We start from the raw sequence: 19006 nt of genomic DNA on the forward strand, positions 1-19006 counted from the left end.
AGGCTTTCTTCTGATTCAGGACAAAAATAAGTAAAATAAGAAATTATAAAGCAGTGGCAACATGGGGGAAATAAGCCCAAAACAGGTTTCTGCTTGGAGGATGCTAGCAACAGAAGGCCCCTTACAGTAGATTGTCGGACATACAAGTACTAAGTGTTACCTTGGCAGAATTCACTCTAGGCTGGGGCTTCTTACAATGGAAATCTAGGACACAAAGATGTGAAAAAGGAAATCACACCTCCCCGCGACTTCTGCTGGGAGTTTCAGAGCCAACTCAAGAGCAGCCTTGGAAGCTATTCCCATATATGGGGAACAATACAGAACATTTGCTTCCAAAGACTATATTAATAATAAAACTTGTAAGACTTTTATCTGTGCAACAGGACTTCACAAAAATGTAAAAGTTAACAGTTTAAATGTGATTTTATGGGCTTTAATTTAAGACGTTGTAGACTTCGCTGCCATGTTGGGAACATAACTGGCAAAGAATTGGATATTCTGAGGAAAGTGTACAGGATGCCACCGTAAAATGTAATACTGATATGCCTAATAATAATCTATACACATGTGTAAAATTATAGAATTTTAAGTAATATTATCCTCATTGAAAAGTGTGAAAAACTGGTAGAAGGGCGAAACAAGGTCCTGCGACCTTGAGGACTGCTATGCTCTACATAAAATATGTAATCTGCCCAGGTGATTTGTTAAGATGTCATAACTGTATAAAAATGTGCCATTTATTTGAAAACTGGATTGTGCCAAAATTAACTGTGGGAAGGCTTTTCACCTCATAAAATGCAACCTCATAAACTAAGACTCCTCGAGGAGGCGATTAACTTAGGCTGACCGACATGAGTTTTAGAGGTAGGCCTAGCTCAGTTCTGCCCACCAATAATTCTGTGATGTCACCATGCTCTATATAAAGGGTGGGTGACAGAACTCTAGGACAAACTCTTTCCTGAATTTCCTGCCCCTGCGTTCCTGATCGTCTACATTCACCCTGCCAGATTCCAGATCCCACTGAAAAGCCAAAGCATAGCTGATTCCAGATCCCACAGCAAGGCCAAAGCATAGCTGATTCCAGATTGCGCTGTAAGGCCTAATCATTGCTGATCCTATCCCCAGCAAGGCCTAGATTCAGAAAAACCCACTAAAATCCCAATAACCAAAGGGAAAAGCTGTGGTACACTTTTTGGGAAGTATCCTGTGAGCTCACTAACGGCATGCCCGCTGCAACCCTGCCATCCAGCTGTCCTTGTCATCGGGTGACCAGACCTTTGCCCAGCTGTCTTTTGCCAGGAGAGTCTGCTATCCGGTGCCCAGAATCTTTGGTGACCACAACCCTGCCTGTCCCAAAACTCAAGCATGGACTGTGAGTATATCCCCATCCCAGAGAAAAAACATAGTCTCCCCATCTTGACCCTTTTGTTTTTATTCCACTCTCTAAGCAATCCTATCCAAACCCTGGTAACTTGACAAAACTGTGCACCCTGTCCTTGACTTTCTAAGTGCTAGCATCATCTCTCTATTAATTCTGTCTTGTCTAGATCCTAAGCCCTTAGTCATATTTTGAGTAATCAAACTAATTTCCACATAAAGTTGTACGCTGGGGTGACAAGGTTGACCTTGCGTATCAACCTTGGATCTTACTGTGTCTCTATTTAACAATATAGTCTCAATAATCTAGTTTAAGTCAAACCTGTCCTTTTCTCAGCTGATTTTCTTTTTCACTGCTCTATTTTCCTAAAAACAAACCTTATTCTACCTCCCAAATCTCTCTAAATTCTCCAGCTATAGCCATCCTTTCATCTCTATATTGTCCCTGCGATATAAATCTATCCCCCAGCCCAAAAACTGCATTGCAAATCAGTGTTTTTCACCTGTTTTTTTGAAGAAAGGTTTTTTCATTTAAAATGGCAAACTAGAAAAAATGCAACTTTTCCATGTTTGAATTCGGCTGCACTGGGTTTTCAATTTTAACTTGCTTTGTGAACACTATGCTTTTGTGATACCTTACCTGATGATTGATAGTGAGATAACATCCCTAATACTGTGATAAAACATATGAATATCATTATTTAAACACAAAATCCGAGTATCATTTTAGGCCTTTGCAAAGGGTTTAAAATCTGTGTTTGCTTCTTATTTTGTGAGTACCTGCTGTTTCTTTCTATCCACTCAGAATTCCATTATTTGTGGTTTGTGGGAACATTGTAGGGGAAACCTTAACCTGGGTGCTATCTAGCCTAATTCTATAAGTACTCCTATTCACTTGTGCTTTGGATAAGTTCTATTAGAAGGTTAAACAAGTGCAGTGCTTCCATTTCATTGCCATTATCACCCCATTGTTGATTGCTACCCAATATTAAAATGTGTGTGATTTTTGTGAATTTTAAAAATAAATAAATAAATATTGTATTTTCACCAACCGGCCTGGTTAATGGTCCATTGTGACCCGGGGTATTTGTAAAAGGGGGTGTGAGATGGGTCGGGTACCGGCATAATTTGAATTTGTTCAAATTAAAGAAAAAACATTCCTATTGAGCACCACATCCCAGGCTGAGTCCAAGTGTCCTGGTCCATTGTGTGACACCTGATTGGAATCCGTAACACTGCTCCATTTTTGGTTTCTATTTTGTTTATCCCAGATATCACAGTGAATTCAGTGGTCACTTGATGCACTTTTTGTTATATGTCTCCAACATGTACAATACACATTGATGTTTCTTCCATCTGTGTCAGAAGACTGAACAATACACAGTGCCCATTCCTAGATGGCAGCATTTGGCATGCTGTGAATACAAACATAAAAATATGTTCAATGTAAGCAGGTGGGCCACAATTCATCAGATTTCTGAAATTGGAAGAGTATGTGGTAGTATCCCAGCAAATTCATTTTGCAGCTTTAAAATGTGTGAGCTGACATGTGGTCCATGCATACAATTTCAGCGGTCACTTGCTCCTTAAACTCCTATGTACACTTGCTTTAAAACTTTCCAATCCCTTGAAACTCTGCAGACAAAGGTGCAACTGATTGGCTTCTGTCACCCATTGATATGATATGATATGGCATTTGTAACGCGCCTATACACAAGTGTTTCAAGGCGCGACGAGGCAGGGAGGGGGGAACAAGGGGAAGACAGACAACGATCCTACTAGGCCAGGTGTCATTCAGACCGCGCATTGTAACTATTTCACAGACTTGAAGAGACACTCGTACAGTATTAGGAACCATTCTTCTAGCTGCAAAGGCAGTCACCCCATCTGCCTCTGTTCCTAACCTTTTGCAGAATGACCTGATAGTCAGCAAAAGGAGGGTAGGATAGTGCTTAAGGATGTGCCACACCATGGCATCCAGCTCTGCTGGGTCATTGAACTCCTCTCAGCTGATAGACAATTACATCACAGACAGCACCTGTCAGCATGTTGTAACATGTGCTACCTTTGAATCTGCACAAATAGTAGTACCCCAACAGGGTTACCAACAACAACAGGTTGTGGTGGGGGTTTTGGCAGTGGAAACAAGGTCCTGCAGGTTAATGGTGCCACTGGTTCAGTAAACCGGGAAGGCAGAATTGCTTGGGGAAAAAGAGCGGCTCAGTGTAATGAGGACTGATTGTGGTGTGTGTTGGGGACCAGTGGCAATGGAGAGGTGTTTCATCACTGACGTCCCCACTGCTGGAGCGTGTGGTGGGAGAGAAGTCACTGGAACCTAGACTTTGTACATGACTGGTCAAGCCATGATTCTGCTACATTTTGTTGTACATTGCAGTAGTCCCTACGAGAAACCCTTCTTTGGTATACCCTGCTTGACTGGTGTATTGCATCAGTTGCATATAACAGTGCCTTCCTGCCTCCTCAATGTCTTCTCTTCTGGCCTCCGACATTGCTCCCTTGACTACGATGTGGTGGGCTCTGTGCGGGCCTAGGATTTCCCCTATCCTTCCTATTTATAAGGGACACCTGTACCTGCCGTGCCCATTTTGCAAGAGCAGGAACATTTGCTGATGCCTCATCATATTTCTCCTCCTGAGACATTTGCAGTGGGACCACCTCAGTCTGTTTCCCCCTTTTCCTGTACCACCATCTGCACCCTCTCCTCGTCTGGCTTTGGGCAGCCCAATACCTCAGCTGCACCAACCTCATCTCCTCTATAATTCAAAGGTTTGACACAGCATTTTCCAGGAATGACTCCATAACTATGATCCCATTCTCATTGAGTAATGAAAGTATTGCCTGCAAGTCCTGCCCAATTATACCCAATACCTCTGGCACAAGATCTGACTGCATTAGCCCTTCCCCTGCCACCTCCTGCTTCACCGACTCCTCTTATAGCAGTAGTAAAACCTCTTTTGTTGCCAGCCCGTCCTCTTCATCTATCGCCACCGTCTTACCTCTTGATCATGCCTGCCTACCCTCCTTTTCCTGAACCATCCCCAGTGATTGTACTACCTTTGCCAACACCTGCTATGAATCTGTGCATCCGGTATCTAAAGGTCAAAGAACCACAACAGGCAAGCAATTTTCCTCTCAGACCTCCTTTTTGGATGTCACCCTCAGTAACAAAATGACTACTGCTCTAACGAAGGACAGTGAGGAACAGTGGTTTCTGTACTCTTACCAAGCCACACACTACCACTAAATAAGGAGTGAACCCAATCATAAAGTGGAGACAGGCACAACATGAATGGTTCACCTCCTTCACATTCATACTCATCCCACCTTTAGGGATAGGAGTGAGAATGTGAGTATTTGAGGAATGTATTGATTTTAGAACTATTTGGTGAAAATAGCTGTGATTTAGTGTGACTGTACAGTGCTGGACATTGTTGTATTCTTTCATTCATTTATTTTGTCATTTGTTGCAGTGCCTTTCACCATAACGTGCTTTTGATTGAGCACCCGCGGTGTGCAAAGATTTGTGAGAATTTGGGTGGTGCTATTATGCATGTTTGCCTTTCAGCCATTAAAGTTATGTGAGGGTGACCAACCTCTGCTAGTCACCATGTCTAAATGGAGTGTGCATGGGCACAGCAGAGGTATACTATGGACTAAAGGGGGGATTGTGTTTATGGAGATAAGGAGTTATGTGTGGAGTGAGGACGTGCATTCTGCTAAGTTGTGAAGGTGTGCTGTGCGAGAAGAGAATTTTTTTTTTTTAACTTTATTTTTGGGTTTTCAAGAGGTAACAGGTAACAACCTTACAACACCCAAGTGGGTATAACAACATCTGCGTCCCCGGTACCCCACATGCCCCCCACACCACAGTTACAGCCAGTAGAAATAATACTGTCGTGAATGCACTCCTATTAGGATGTGGCCGTAGTTAAACTGTTCATTTAGGTCATTCCAGAAGGGCTTTGAGTTTGCGTTGAGGCGGTATCATTATCAGATAAGGAAAGAAGGTAGAGGATGTATGGTCCCCAGATATCGGGAGGGTGTGCATGCAGGGGTAGTGTCCTGATGAATTCCGTTCCTGCATCCTGACAGCACATGACATCCTTCGACCAGTTTGCCACGGTGGGGGCAGGACCCCTCCCCCATGTTAGGGCCACTCTCCTACGTGCTAGTGTCATAAGAGTACCTGTAAGTCTCCTCACTCCCAGGGAGAGGTGTCTTGTCAGCCCAAGCGAAGTGATTGCCGGGACAGTTGGGCGTTCTTCGCCTATAATTGCTGCTATTGTCTGCAGGACCCGTGACTAAAAGCGTGATACGGCGGGGCAGGCCCATGCCACATGGAGAAAGTTTGCTTCTGGTGCGCCGCATCTTTTGCAAAGTGCCTCCACTTCCGGTCATTGTCTGCTTTTTTCAGCTGGTGTGTAGTAGGTCTGATGGAGAAAGTTGAAGTATATCTGCTTGAGTCGTGTATTTAGCGCTATTTTTTGCATTTGCCGGAGGATATACGACCAGTCGTCGTCAGAAAATCTTGTTGAGAGCGACATTTCCCATGTTGCCCTTGGGCGGGTATTTTTCAGAGCCGTGTCTGTCAGCAGAGATTTGTATACCATTGAGACCAGTGTTCCTTCTCCTTGGGCTTGGATTGTGTTGTGCAACAGCTGCCTGGTGGGAGGCTGTTGTGAGAAAGTTGGAAAGACTGTTTGTAGGGTGTGCAGTAGCCTAAAGTACACAAATGTGTCTAGGGATGTCATACTCCCTTTTTCCCTGGCAGCTTGGAATGTAATAAAAGATTCATCTATGAAGAGGTCACCCATGTTCTGCAGTTCCAGTTTATCCACCCATTGGTGGAAGACCCTGTCTGCGTCAGCGGGATTCCCGGTATGAACTTGATCGGTAGTAAGGGAGAAAATCTGGTGCGAACGCCATATTTCTGTGCTAGTTTCTTCCAGATTGCATATGTGGTAATGACCACATTCATCGCGGTTGGGGGCACTGGAAGTTGGCCCATGATCACTGCCCTGAGTAAGTTGGGGGATGCCAGTGCTCGTTCCACTTGCAAGTGTGGTCTAATGAAGTGGATTGTGTACCAGTGGCTTAGGAACTGAGCTTGGGCCGCCCAGTAATATCTCTCTAGGTCTGGGACCGCAGGCCACCCTGCTGCGTCGGTAGTATCAGTGTTGTGTACGCTACCCTCGCCGGTTTACCTGCCCATATAAGTTAGAGGAACAGGCTCCTGATTTTCTTCAGAAAGGTTTGCGGTAGTAGCAAAGGTATGTTGGCAAATAGATATAGCATTTGAGGGATAATCACCATTTTAACCAGCGACACCTTGCCCCACAGCGTTAGCGAAAGCGTTTTCCATCTGTCAATGTGTGCTTGGAGGAATCCCAGCGCCTTCTCGTAGTTGTCTTTGAAAACGTCCTGCTGATTGCGGGAAATTATGATCCCCAGGTACCGAACATGGGTGTCTTCCCAGGCAAACCCATAGTCGTCTGCGAATTTTAATGTGTTTGGTGTTAATGGGAATATTATAGACTTCGATTGGTTGATCTTCTGGCCTGATACCCTGCCAAATTTGATGACTTTGCACATGATGGGGTTTAGGTTTGTGTTCGGGTCTCAAATGAAGAGAACAACATCCTCTCGTAAAGGGAGATCATTAGTTTGTGTGGACCAAGAGTGAGGCCTCTTTGTAGTTGCCGGGAGCGGAGTCCTGACGCCAGGTGTTCCATGATTAAGGCGAAAATTAGGGCAGAGAGTGGGCAGCCCTGTCTGGTTCCCTACTGCAAGTTAATGGGCTTAGATATTGTGTTGCCAAGTATTATGGATGATCGTAGTTGGTTATATAGGAGAGAGATTAGTTTGATGAAGTAACTCCCCAATCCCATCCGTGTCAGGACTGCAAAGAGGTAGGGCCAATCGACAGAGTCGAAGGCCTTCTCGTGTCGAGCAGCACCGCAATTGCTTTTTGCGAGGGGTCAAGTGGCTCCATCACGCCGAATATTCTTCTGATGCCAAATGTCGTGTTTCGCCCGGGAACAAAACCTGCCTGGTCTGCCAGTACTAGGCCTGGCATGAGTGGGAGTAATCTAGTTGTTAGTATTTTTGCTAATATTTTGTTATCTAGATTAATTAGTGAGATTGGCCTGTAGGACGTGCAGTCCTTGGGTGATTTACCCAGTTTGTGCAGCAGGATGACTGACATGTGCTTCACAAAGGGTTGGTGGTGGGATGGATCCCTTTTTCAAGCGCCTCCTCGTACACTTGCAGGAGCAGCGGGGCGAATATATCTGCATGTGACTTATAGAATTCTCGGTGAGGCCATCTGGGCCGGGGGCTTTGGTAATGGGTAAGCTTTTGATGGCTTGTTGAATCTCTTCTAGGGAGATAGGTTGATTTAAAGGTTCACAGAGCTCTCCCTCTACCCAATAAAGTTCGGTGCCATCCAGGTATTCCTGCAGGGCTTCGGGGGTGCCGGTCTGCTGAGAGCTATATAGTTCATGGTAGAATGAGTGAAATGCTTGAATGATTTCGACTTCAGTATGCACCAGTGTGCCTTGAGCATTGCGAACTCTTTCAACCTGAGTGGGTTTCCTGTCGGCAGTTATTAGACGGGCCAGCAGGGCATCGGGTCTTTGGCCCTCCCTGTACCGCCGGATTTGGTGTATTCGGCCTAGGAATTTCAGCTCCCATTCCGCTAGGTTGTCAAATTTTATTAGTTCTTCTTTGAGTTCTGCTTTATTTTTGGAGTTATCGGTGTTGGAGCATTTAAGTTCTTGGGCCTTCAGCTGGGCCTTGCTTGTGGTGAGTTCTCATCTAATTAGTTTAAGGATCCCGTTCTCCTTTGCCATGCATATGCCCCTTTTGAAGCATTTCAAAGTTTCCCAGAGTGTCCCCGCCAGTGGGGACAGAGTCACGGTTGACCACTAGGAAGGCTTTGATTTCTTCTCTGAGTTCTCCTGCAACCACTGAGTCTGATAGTGAACCCGTTTTGATTTTCCAGTGGGTTGTGTTTCGTCGAGTTGTGGGGAGCTCGCACTCTAAAGTTACCATAGAATGGTCGGAAATGGTTCTGGGGAGAATTGTACACTGTCCCCATCAAAGGGGGCTCTGTGATGACACGAGGAAGTAGTCGATTCTTCAGCTAGTGCCATGTACGGCTGAGTGGAAGGTGTACTCCCTCGCTTCCCAGTTATTGTGGAGCCATATGTTGACCAAACCATATGCTCTGCAAATTTCCTGGATCTGTATGCTTGCTTTGGATGGGCTGGTGGAGGTAGTGTGCGATTTGTCCTTCGTAGGGCTCATTGGCATGTTCATGTCGCCGCCCCCCAGATGATCGTGGTGGAGCCCGAGTCCTCGAGTCTAGACAGGACCCAGTTAAAGTTGTTGGCTCTGTCTACATTAGGGCCATAGGAGTTTACAAAAGTCACCTCTTTGTCTGCCAGTATCCCTCGGACTAGCAGTGCCCTGCCTTCCCCATCTTCTTTGGATTTTATTAGACTGAAGTTAGATTTTCTGTCGATGAGGATGGCAACTCCCCTGACCTATGGGGAGTACGATGAGAAGTACCTGTGGCAACCCCACCCAAGGGCCCACCGGGACTCAGAACGTGGGAGAAGAGGTGTTTCTTGTGGCAGGGCCACGTCGGCTTTGTGTCTCTTTAGGTATTGAAGAATTTTCCAGGTTTTCCCTCGGAGATTGTCTCCTCTGATGTTCCAGGTGACTACTTTGAATTGGACATGTGGGAGTTGCTGACCTTAACAAGATTATCAATGATGGGCATGTCTGCTGTCTGGAATTCTGGGGTGGCGCGGCAACAGTTTTCAGTGGCTTCAAACTGGTGTAGCATAATGACGCATCTATAGCGATTCGAGGGGCAGGGCGGTGGGGAACCGAGTCAGCAGGAACGCTTATCCCAAATGATTAGTAACTTCCCTCCCCTGTACGGGCAACCCCCAACTGGCTCGAGATGCATATCCCTCCCCTGTGATGAAACAGTTAACATTGCTGCACCTGGGGTGCTAGTGGTCTCCCAAAATGTGAGACTCCATTCTTAGATCAGGAGATTGAGTCCCTGATGGAGTTGTGAAGCAGGATTATTTTTTGGATCGTACCTTTTGGCGGTTTTACGGTGGAATCCTCACGGCTCCGTCTCTCTGCGGGGGCCTAGGGTTGCAATTGTCGGGGGCTTACAGCCTGCTCAGTCGAGGAAGGAGGAGGAGAAATGGTTAGCTGTACAAACGACAATGTCTACTTGCTGGGCTTCATCTCTGTTCGGGGATTGGTGCTAAGTTTCAAAGGTGATATAAGTGCTAGATGAAGGCATAATACTCACCCTCTGAGAGGTTCTTAGAGTGAGAGATTGCCATCCCTAGTTACTTCTAGTGCATATACAAAGTCCCCAATTCATGATTTCATGCAGTGGCATGGCACACCCTACCTTGCTTTATGCAGTGCCAACCATGAGTTAGGGGTCTGAGGTGCCTGATTGCCCTGCTAAGGGATGATCAGTGTGATTTTCCCACGGTGCATTTTAAGTGTGATGAACTGCTCTCCCCCCAAGCCCATATTAGTGTAATACCTGGCCCACTGTGAGGATACATTCCAAGTGCAGGTTGCTGGAGTGACTACATGAGTCCTCAATGTGGGCTTGGCATCTCACAAGGAAGGTTGGGTGATAGAGCAACGTGGTTTAAAGAAAAGAAAAGAATAGGCTAGTAGCTGACAGATGGGCAGGTGGGCTGAGTGTACAGGGCTGGGGGGGGACTGAACGATGAAATTGTAGAGGGGGAGCCAAGTACCCCTACCTCAACTGTCCCGCACATATTACCTGTCTGTTGGAAACCAGAGTATGAGAAATACATGGAGCAGTTGAACAGACAAAGAGCAGAATATGGATTCTGTGCAGTACCAGTGAAAGTACCAATACCTAGATTTGGAAGGCAAGATACCCACTGAGAAAACCGTACCTGCATACAAGAAAATATGATGGCCATTTGAATGAGATTCCTGAATAAGCAGAGCAGATAATGGCAAAGACGAATGTTGACGTCACACAGAATCGAGCTGACGTCTACAGAGAGATGCAGAGACCTAGGTAATGCAGACATTCTATAAGGCATCAAGAAACTACCAAGGTAAGTGACATCTTGGGATCAAGGTGAAGAAACTAATGCCATTGAAACAGATAAAGATATTAAGTTGGTTTAAACGTGTACAGATGCAAGAGAAACATAAGCAGACCAAGTAATCATGAGGCTAGCTTTATAGTGAATAGATTGCAGCAAGCGCCAATATATATATGTATTCATGCATATGGACGAGTAAAGGATGGATTTCCACTACGCATTATACTAGTGCTGGACATTAGCAAGAAGGCCTCATTTCTAGTGTGTCACAGTTAAAAAAGCAGAATAGAATTACAAAATAAATCTCAGCAGAAGGAATTGGATGAGCTAAGAAGCCAAGGTCTTATCACACTGGAGTGAACAAATTGTGTGAAAGAACAGAAACTCCTGTTCAGAAGGCATGATCAAAACAAAGGATGTCAGAGAACTATTAGAAAATTGTATTTTAAATGCACCAAAAGGCTTGATTCCATGGTCTTCAGTCACATGGAAGAATGAAGTTGGATGGTCGAGGTGGTCACACCTAAGCATGTGGGCAGAGTGTGCCCACACTCCTTAAATTTCTTAGAGCATGGTACAACTCAAGACCGAGCTTCAAAGCCCTAACTGACACTAGACCATTGAGGAAATAATGGATTAATTTGCTAATTGGTGGGAAACTAGTGTTAAGTCGAGCTCACCAGCACCTGAATGTTCAGCCTGCCTGCTGCAAGACGTAGGTGGAAAAGTACTGACGGGGGTTAGACGCCAACCAAGGACCACGTAATTAAGGGTCCTATAGTTTGTGTAGCCAATGGGACGTTGTGTATTTAGTGACGTTCATAGTGCCCATTTTAAAGGGAGGGCTTAGTTGCCCCACCTGATGTTAGGTACCCTATCACTTTCATTCACTGTCCCATACTTATCTGGAAAGTATACTTAGATATTCACTTAGAGCCTATGACTTCCTTCAATAGGTTTTTGTAGTTTTCCACGGAGGATAATGATGGTAAATACGCAGGTCAAGACGTCACTGATGATGATTTTTCTAAATATAACCTCAGTTTTTACTAAGATGCGTTGAGTAAGAGGATCGAGCGAGTGCTAATGTACGTTGTACTCCCTGTTTTAGATAATTGACATTAAAACAGCTTTCCTTTTGCCAAACTACCCGAGTCGTTTCGATTATTGATGTATGAATACAAATCTGCATTCCCATTCATCTCCAGGGTAATTGCTACTCATGAAAGAGGATGGGGTATCCAGTTCAAAATATGTGAACGAGAGGAGGGGAATGGGCATAGGAGGTGGGGGGATCAGTAAGTCAGGTGGAACAGCCAGGTTTTGAGTGCTTTCCTGAAGGCCAGGTGATGCTCTATTGGTTAAAGCACAACGGGGAGCCAGTTCCAGAAAGTGGGTGCGAGGACAGAGAAACAGGCAATTTCTAATCTGGAGTACCTTAACTGGGAGGTTTGCAGAGCCAAATCTGAGGATTCTGGTGGGGGCAGAAGCGAGTTAGCTTGTTTTGAAAGAATTCTAGGCCTTTCTTGTGAAATGCACAGTGGGTGATGTTCATGGCTCTGAAGGAGGCCTGTTGGCTGATGGGCATCCAGTGGAGTCTCCTGAGTGAAAGAGAGCTGTGTTCTCTGGGGGAAGAGCCTTGCTGCAGAGTTCTGAATCTGTTGGAGCTTTCTGAGTTGGTATGTAGGCGTGCCTAGGTAGAGGGAGTTATAGTAGTCTAGGTGCGAGAGGATGATGGCGATGATTGCAGAAACTCTTATGGGGTAGGAGAGATAAGAAAAGATGGGCTTGAGGATGCGGAGGTGAAGGTGCATGATCTAAAGACTGCATTGATGTGATGGGAGAGAGTCAGGTCTGAACTAAAACAGCATCCTAGGTTTTTGACTGAGGGGCTGCAGTGGGCGTGCAGCCCAGGGATAGGTTTGGGAACGAGAGCTGGTTTGCCGCAGATTAGGAATTTGTTTTTCCGGGGTTGAAGAGCAGGTGATTGTTCATCATTCAGAGGTCAATATCTGAGATGCAGGATCCCAGGTCTGGGTGGGGTGAGGAGGGGGAGTTGGGAATCTTTAGGATGATCTGTATGTCATCAGCATAGCTGTAACAGGTGAGATTGTGAGAATGGATCAGCTTGAGGAGGGGTGAAATTTAGAGGTTGAAGAGGAGGTGGGAGAGGCTCCCTGGTGGGCTCCGTGGGCAATTGGTCAGGGGAAGAGGAGGCATGAGAGAGATGATTTGAGAGTGGTCAGAGAAGAAAGAGGAGATATATCTGGGGGCGGAGTCCCTTATGCCTAGGTCAAAAGCCTGTTTGTGAGGATGGAGTGGTTAATCATTGTTAATCATGTCGAAGGCTGCTGAGAGGTCAAGGAGGATCAGAGCAGCGCAGCCTTCAGAGTCTGCTGTTCTTTTCAGGTCATCATAGATAGAAAGCAGGGAGGATTCAGTTCCATGGAGGGGTCTGAATGCAGACGGGGCAGGGTCAAGAATGCTGTGGGCCTCAATGAAGAGGCTGAACTGGGAGTATGCTGTGCGATCTATTGATTTGGCTATGAAGCAGTTATCAGAGATTGGGCGGTAATTGGAGGGCAGAAGAGGGTCAAGATTAGGCTTTTTTAAGTAGTGGTTTGACGTGAGAGGTTTTGTATGCTGGTGGGAATATGAAAGCAATCATGTAGAGACATGAGCAAGTAGCAAATTAATAAAAATTAAAAATGTTGATACAATATCAAGTGTTGTTTTAATGGTTTGCTTATCTGGGGTGTCCACTTGATCGGATACCCTGTGTTCTCTGAGGGTATTTTGTTGGTACACCTCTGTCCCCTCGTTAAGGTAGCATGGGCGGCGGGGCTCTTAAAGAGGGTAGTGAGCCATAAGGAACCATCGTGGGTGCTGTGTTACATAGTACTGTGATACCAAGATCTAAGAAATGTAATCTTGGTTCTAGACAAATAATAATCTTTAATTACAACAAAATGAGAAACTATTACAAATGCTAGCAACCCACCTCTGTAAAGAAGTTGCAGACTTTTGGATGAAAGGGGAACTCTGGGTATGAAGACAGGGTTATGTAGGCAAATAGACTTTGCAGTGTTGTTTAAGTTTATAAATATGTCTTTTAAAAAGGAATAACGTGTGACCGTAAATGTTACAAGGGCTCATAGGTGCAGAACTGTTGCAGACTTCTTGATATCTTCTTTCTGTGGCTCAACAACATTGATCTGGACTTCTGGGCACTTCCCGATGGGTCAAGGCAGCAATTCACCTTCAGTAGTGAGCCAGATCATCTGGATCCAACAGTGCACTGCAGTTCTGCAACTGTGATTGGCTCGAAAAAGACAGAGAGCAAGCAGGAGGTGACCACGTTGGCAGATCGGAAGTGCTCAAAGCGGCCCAACAGTGTAGGATGTCAGAAGATGCACCCCGGTTCTTGCAGAGTCTCATAGGCTCCCTTTGCTCCAGGAATGATGTGAGGCGCTCAGAATAAAAAGTAAGTCCTTCTGCCTTGTCCAACCAGGAAGGTTGCCAGGGACACTTACATGCATGTCACTTCAGCAGACACAATTCTGGGGACTAGTTCTAGTCAGCAGGCAGGCCTCATCAACAAGTCACTTCAAATGTTTCCTTGGCATGGGTAGGAGGAGGACCTTCCTCCCTCCCTGGAAATCCTTATCTTCGCCTCAATTGCTACGGAATTTGTGCTGAATTTACCCAAGCAGTTGTCATGTGTGTTGTAATCTAGCGACAATAGATGATTTCACCTAATTCTAAATTTGGTGGAAAAAAGGCAGCACATACAAATGAATGCCGCTGTCATACAAATGGAAGCTGCACTCAGGAACCTCCCATTATGGAATGGAAACAAATGTGGTTACTAGGACACTGTTCTGATCTGGTACCTCTTTGTATGCACCCTTTAAATGTATGCAAGTTATCAACACTGGGCTGGTGGTAGAAACTGACAAAACCTACAGTAATAATGAGGTTTGCACGCATTTCAGGCAGTGCATGCTGCCATTTCAGAAATCCTTTTGTTGCTGTGGTTGGTCAAACCATAGTCAACACATTACTGATCCCATTTTTCAAACATGTTTAAAACAATGCATATCACACAATTTTGTTATTTACTGAATATGAAGTAAAGTATGGAATATGGATTACAATAGAGAAAATGTTGCTGAAACTCTTTGTCACTAAGAATAGATAAAAGGGCACAATACGCCAGCACTCTGCAAGTCGGGGTGTTCTGAGACTACTCCCGTGGTGATGCGGCATGCTATTAAACAAAATCAGTTAACATATGAACCAGGGAGTCATTTGGGGGACGGTAGGGGTAGCAGCTGTGACCCGTGGTAACTCCTGTGTGACCCCTGGCATTTCCTCTGTGGCCCCTGGTTAAGGGTTGCAGAAGCAGAGAGAAACCAAAAGTAAAGGGGGCTTTACATTAATTACTTTTTGAAGTCACTCTGACTTCTGAAAGAAATTATTTCCGTTACAGATTTTGATAACGGGAATCTGACTTCAAAAATACATGTTTTCTTAAATCTGTGTCCTTGCCCACACAGGGGCTGGTTCCTTGGATGCATGGAACATGGGAGTCAGAGAGGCCTGCCTGCAGATGAGTTCCTCAGAACAACAAAATATTTGGGAAAAGGTAAGAAAATGTTTTCTTGAAAATGTCTGCATGCATGCAAGAGAGAGAGAGAAAGAGTAAATCAGATGTGTGTGTGTGTGTGTGTGTGTGCGTGTGTGTATGTTGTATGTTGTAGAGTCTCGGTGAGTGCATGATGTATGGGTGGCTGGGTGTGCATGTGTGAGTGAATGGTTAATGGGTGCATGTTTAAATGAGCATGTGAATGGTGTGTGCTTGTGTCCAATGCCTGGATTACTTACTAGTAATCTTCATTACTGCTAGTCCTATTATTCCTAATCCCATTACTTGCCTATGAGTTGCCATGCCTCATACATAAGTACTGGGACGAGGAAGAGGGATGTAGAGGTAATGCTTGGCCAAGGAGCTGATTTGGGGGGTTTGGAGGAGGAGAGTGGCAGGAAGAGGTGATGTGTGGGGAGGGTGGGGCAGGAGGGGGATGTGCTAAAACATAATAGGCATCCATGATAAAGCAGGCATGATGTGTTTTATTAGTGGCTAGACTGGCATTTTGGTACAGGCAGTCTAGTAATTTCTCACGGTGGCGTGCCATTTTTACTGGCTATGTATAATAAAGGTAGCATCATAAGTGTTATTACGTGTCTAGACTAGCATTTTGGTGCAGCTATTCTAGCCTTTTCTTACTGTGACTTGACATGTTGCGCTGGGCATCTCTGATAAAGTCACTTCCCCTATCCCAGGCATTTTGGTGAATTGATGTCCCTGATATGAATTACACCGCTAAGCACCATCATCCATACTGCCATTGGAATCAACGCATTACACAAATGTCATTCATTGGTGCACTACTGGGTGTATATTAAGACCATGCACTTACGACACCCTATATCGGCCCGCGGCAATCAGCAAACTTGTCGTACGCTGGTTCACGTCTTATCTCACCAGCCTCCAGCACTCCTGTGGAGTCCTGCAGGGTTCCATCCTCTCCCCAGTGATCTTCAATCTCTACATGGAGCCACTGGGACCCCTGCTAGCCACACTCAGCATCCACATCCACATACATCAAAATGCTGGCAACACACAGCTATACCTCAAGATCCTCTCCATCAAGGACACCCATAGTTTCAAAACCAGCCTCTCGCTGATCCAGTCTTGGATGTCCAGTGCATATTTGAATCTCAACAGCTCCAAGACTGAATTCCTATTCCTCACCAACAACACCAAACACCCAGACACGCAGTTCTGGCTAGCAACCATAAACTCTAAGGGTTTCACACCTGAGCTCACCTCATGTGCCAAGTCCCTCGGGTTCCACATCCACAAACACCTCTCCTTCAAGACACAATTGCTAAAATGACGAATACAGCTTGGTATCAGCTCTCCCTTGTGTGGAAGTGAAGCCCTTCCTCCCTCCGGATGGCTTTAGATCCACTGTTCAAGCACTGGTCCTATCCCACCTGCATTGGGGCTGTGCACTTCTTGAAGGCCTGCCGTCGTCCTCCTTTGTGCTCATGAGAAGTGTCCTACACGCAGCCACATGCCTTATCAAGAGTCTATGAAGATTCGACCACATCACCCCAGCCCTCATTGACCTTCACTGGCTCCCATTGCGCGCACAAATCACCTTCAAGTCTTGCAGCATTAGCTATAAGGCAGTCGCCCTCATGTCACCCAGCTATCTCGCAGAGAGACTGAGCATCTCCGGCGAACAGCGCACCACCAGAAGCCAGAACACGTGCAGACTTGAAATCCGCTGCTGCAAAGAGGAAAGGACCAGATAACAAGCCTTCTCTGCCGAAGCCCCAAGACTATGGAACTTCCTCCCCGTCCGTATCACACACACCGCACGCTCCTCCTCAGCACTTAGGCCATCACGTTGCTCCTCGTGCAAACTGACTCACTAGACACCACCCGCACCGCCTTCCCGCAACCCAGTACAGCTGTACCGCCTGCTCAGTGTCCCTCTGTTTCCTCCCCCATCAACTGCCCCTGCTGTATATCTGTTCTGTTGTACACCTCGGTAAAGCGCTCTGTTGCTTCTTGAAGCTAGGCCAACACCCAATCAATACAGTAATAATAATAATAATAATAATAATAACTGCAATGCTCAGATTGCATCTGTCGGAATTGCTCTGACTTGAATACTGGATTAGCACAAGCGTTGCGGGGGAACGGTTTCCTCAGTTACACAGTGAGTGAGTGGCCGGCCTTCATTCAATCCCATGGAAGAAGCGACTTCATTAACACACTTTTGTCCAGCAACTACAGAAACCAGAACAACTTGCACAACTCTGCAATACGCTGCTGGGTGCTATAATTGTGCATACAAACGGAATGTACATATTTTGATAAAGTAATATGTAAGATGTTTTATTGTAGACGATATCTGAAATTGAAGGTGACGAGGGGGAGAGCAGCGAGTGGAGGAGGCACCCCGATAACCGGGGCAGGGGCCTTACTCCTTTTCGCGCTCTTACCCCTCCCCCCCCCCGAGAGGAGGGCGAAAGAGCGAAGGAAAGGGCGCCAAGAGCCCCCGAAAGCCCGCGAAGGGGAACAATGAAAGAGGGCGTGGCTTGGCGCTTAAGTACGACGGGCGCCCGGCTGGGGAGCACTTGCAGCTCATCCAGCAGCCGGGCGCCCGCCAAGAGAGGAGGATTTCGTTTTCGTTTGGAGAAGAGGACTTCGTTGGAGCGACCATCGTTGAGCGGGAGCCTTCTTATCTGCAGGCGCGCGGTGCTTGGAGGCGGCTTCGACGGAGAACGGAGGTCCCCGAGGCGTGCTTCCACCGAGACGGCAGCTCCTGGGAAGAAGCGGCGGCAGAAGCAGCAGCACCGACGAAGGTGGGAGCGGCCGACATCCTGAGGCAGCGGAGAAGGTCCGGAAGAAGGCGGGGCCATCCATCGGGCCGAAAGCCAGCGGAGAGCGACAGCTGGCACCCGGCTGGAGAAGAGGGACGTTGCCTTCGGCGGCAGAAGGTGCGGAAGCAGGCGGGGCCATCCATCGGGCCGTAAGCCAGCAGAGAGCTGCACGCTCGCAGCCAGCAAGAGACAAGGGACGTTGCCTGCGGTGGTAAGAAGATCCGGAAGCAGGCGGGGCCATCTACCGGGCTGAAAGCCAGCAGAGAGTTGCACGCTCACAGCCGGCGGGAGGCGAGGGACGTTGCCTTCGTAACGCAATAGGCAGCGCGTCAGTCTCATAATCTGAAGGTCCCGAGTTCGAGCCTCAAGAAGGGCACAAGTTTGCCAAGGCAGGCAACAGGAGCGCTAACCCCACAGCAGGGGGACATTCAAGTAGTACGGCTCCCGGCGGCAGGGCCTTTCAGGGGCAATATTAAGCAGTCACGTGCCCAATATTAAGCAATCCGTGGCACAAACGAAAAGTACTTGGCCTGGCAAGGCAGGTGACTCGAGTTCTAATCCCACAGTAGGTGGGTCATTCTTTATTGGCAAGGTCGGTGCTTAAAGGGAAAAGATGCAGATGCAAGGAAAAAGTCAAGAGGACCAGCAGAAAGAAGAGCTGGAGGCTTTTTTAATGATGGCAAGAAGAGCAGGGGACAAGTATGGCACCAACTGGATGCAGTTAATGGCAACACAGATGGGAGCTGAGGTGGCGGGGCGCAGCCAGAGGGCAGGGTCACCACTCTTGTTCCCACCTACACCCATCGATGAGGCATGGGTGGAGGTGCATTCGCAGGAAGAGAAAGAGCGGGACATCGAGGAGCTCGAGGACGAGGATGAGCCGGTCACCAAAAGGAAACGAGTGATGACCAAGAAAGCGAGGGACAGCCAGCAGCAAGCGGCGGCAGCACAGAAAAGAAAAACCAACCCCAAGGGAAAGGGGAGGGCGCAGGAGGTTGAGGCCATCCCGGCAC

This window comes from Ambystoma mexicanum, chromosome 5q (genome assembly GCF_040938575.1).
Source record: "Ambystoma mexicanum isolate Mex_15411 chromosome 5q, UKY_AmexF1_1, whole genome shotgun sequence".
In the NCBI taxonomy this organism is placed as follows: Eukaryota; Metazoa; Chordata; class Amphibia; order Caudata; family Ambystomatidae; genus Ambystoma; species Ambystoma mexicanum.